This window comes from Callospermophilus lateralis, chromosome 4, assembly GCF_048772815.1.
Source record: "Callospermophilus lateralis isolate mCalLat2 chromosome 4, mCalLat2.hap1, whole genome shotgun sequence".
Taxonomy (NCBI): Eukaryota; Metazoa; Chordata; class Mammalia; order Rodentia; family Sciuridae; genus Callospermophilus; species Callospermophilus lateralis.
In genome coordinates this window covers 87,476,986-87,479,707 of record NC_135308.1, presented here as the reverse complement: position 1 = coordinate 87,479,707, position 2,722 = coordinate 87,476,986, and the positions used below count along the sequence as shown (strand labels likewise).

Below are 2,722 nucleotides of genomic sequence, written 5' to 3'. Positions count from 1 at the left end.
CTCCCCCAGTGTGGATCAGCATCTGCTTATTAGAGAACACATTTGGCCTTTGGTTTTGGGGAATTGGCTTATTTTGCTTAGCATGATATTCTCCAGCTCCATCTACTTAATGGCAAATATCATAATTTCATTCTTCTTTATGGCTGAGTAATATTCCATTGTGTACCACCTTTTCTTTATCCAGTCATCTGTTGAAGGGCACCTAGGTAGATTCCATAGTTTAGCTATTGTGAACTGAGCTGCTAGATACATTGATGTAGCTGTGTCACTATAGTATGCTGATTTTAAGTTTTTTGGGTATAAACCAAGGAGCAGGATAACAGGGTCAAATAGTGGTGCCAGTCCAAGTTTTCTGAGTGATCCCCATACTGCTTTCCATAGTGGTTGCAAAATTAGCAATCCCACCAGCAATGAGTTTACCTTTTTCTCCACATCTCTCCAACACTTATTGTTGCTTATATTCTTGATAACTGCCATTTTTGCTGGAGTGAGAGGCCATCTTAGAGAAGTTTTGATTTGCATTTTTCTAATTGCTAGAGATGATGAACATTTTTTCATGTGTTTGGTGATCGATTATATTTCTTCTTCTGTGAAGTGTCTGTTCAGTTCCTTAATCTATTTATTGATTGGGTTATTTGATTTTTTGGTGTTAAGTTTTTTGAATACTTTATATATCCTAGAGATTAGAGCTCTATCTGAGGTCTCTGTGGTAAAGATTTTCTCCCATTCTGTAGGCTTTCTCTTCACATTATTGATTATTTTCTTTAAAAATATGGAACACTTCATGAATTTACACATCATCCTTGTACAGGGGCCATGCTAATCTTCCCTGTATGGTTCCAATTTTAGAATATGTGCTGCAGAAGCAAGCACAAGATTTATTTTCAATGGCAAGAATATAGACTTTGGTCTGGGGTTATGGCTCAGTGGTAGAGCGCTTGCCTAGCACATGTGAAGCACTGGGTTTGATCCTTAGCAACACATAAGAATAAATAAAATAAAGGTATTGTGTCCATCTACAACTAAAAAAAATAAAAATAAAAGAATATAGACCTTTTTAATTGAGCCACTATAAATAGGTTAACCAAAGATGAGTTATCATCCTGAGTCATTAATTTTGAAAACAAATTGTTATGGGCTGAATTGTGTCTCTTCAAAATTCATATATTGAAGTCCTAACCTCTAGTCCTTCAGAATGTGACTGCATTTGGAGAGAAGGTCTTTCAAGAGGTGATTCAGTTAAAATGAGGCTGTTATCATGGGCTCTAATCCAGTCTGACTAGTGTCCTTATAAGAGAAGAAAATGTGGACACACTATAGACACAAAAGAGATAACAGGGGTGCTTATCTCAGTGAGGTCACCGTGAGAAAGCAGCCATCTGATACCCAGGAATAAAGGCCTCAGGAGAAATCAAGCCTGCCATCACCAGAATCTCAGCCTTCCAGCCTTCTGAACTGTGAAAAAATTCATTTCTGTTGTCACCTGGCCTGCAGCATTTTATTATAGCAGCCACACTGACCAATGCATAAATCATCCAGTAAGGGTAGTGATCTGGAAGCAAGACCCTCACATGGAGTTAAAGTTGATCACAGTAAGAGCTGATGTAAAATAGACAGTGAGGAATGAGGTCAGGAACACAAGAGTCAGGTTTTTGAGTCAAAGACAGACAAAGGAAATAAACATCCTGACTTCCCAGCTATGAATATTTCCTCCCTTGGACAAGGATTCTGTTGAATGGAGTGCCAGAGCCTATCAGCTTCGTGGGGTAAAGGAAAGTAAAAAAAGCCATCAGGCCTGAAATTTACAAGATGTTGGCAGATGAGAGTATGATCTCTTGGTATTGCAGGAGATTAGGTCAAAGGTGAGACAAGTTCTATTTAAGGTAGGACTAGAGACCTCACAATGATTGCACCAGGGACAGAAGCTGACAGAACTCACCTGGGAAGGAGAGAGAGGAAACCAAGAAGGAAAGTAAGTAAATAAAAACCCAAGTAGACTGAGAAATACGTAAACTTGACTGAGTTTGCTTCAAAGTTCATAGACTTCTTCTGCATCAGGAAAGAGAGCCCTCAGAACTTAAGGTGACTATAGAGACCTAACATTACATTTTCTCACTCTTGAGTCTATAACTGTGAAGTCTCTCGCCTAGGATAACCCTGGGTCTTACATGCAGTGTTCACTCCACAAACACAAGTAATATGAGTGAATGTGTGAAGGATAAGTAAGAAACACCAATCTAGAATCTTTGCCAGTCACAGGGATGTTCAGACTAAAGAAAAATGACTCAAATGAGTTGACTCTCTTTCTGATGTTATTCCTGCATTTTTTTTGAAAAGCATCCAATGACTGGCAGCAGACAAGACACGTGTTTGAAAGTTCAATCTCAGACCGACACAGTCACCTGATACAGTAAGTGCTCCTGGTGATCACATATGTATTTGGGAAATAAATTAAAGGTATCTTTATGTTGACATAAGTTTATGCAGATGTCTTCAGCAGAATTAGGACCTGTAGAACTAGTCTATGCAGAGACTGTGTCCCACTTCCCTCCCCTTCTTGCTTCCTCCCTCCTACCATCATTCCTACCAGGATTGTAGGAATGTTCAAATCGTTGGGACCATCCTCTTATGTACTTGGATCTTTAGATTGCAATTATTCTTAGAATCTGATACTTTGCTAGACTGAAAAAACTGCCCCCAACCCTCCAGGAAGCTATTTTTT

At 39.0% G+C, this 2,722-nt stretch overlaps 1 non-coding gene across 1 annotated transcript; it reads right to left on the bottom strand.

Annotated features, from left to right (window-relative positions):
* Positions 1-766: 766 nt before the first annotated feature.
* On the bottom strand, positions 767-873 carry LOC143398785 (U6 spliceosomal RNA). Its single transcript, XR_013091368.1, has one exon. It is a non-coding gene; the product is annotated as a U6 spliceosomal RNA (small nuclear RNA).
* Positions 874-2,722: the final 1,849 nt, after the last annotated feature.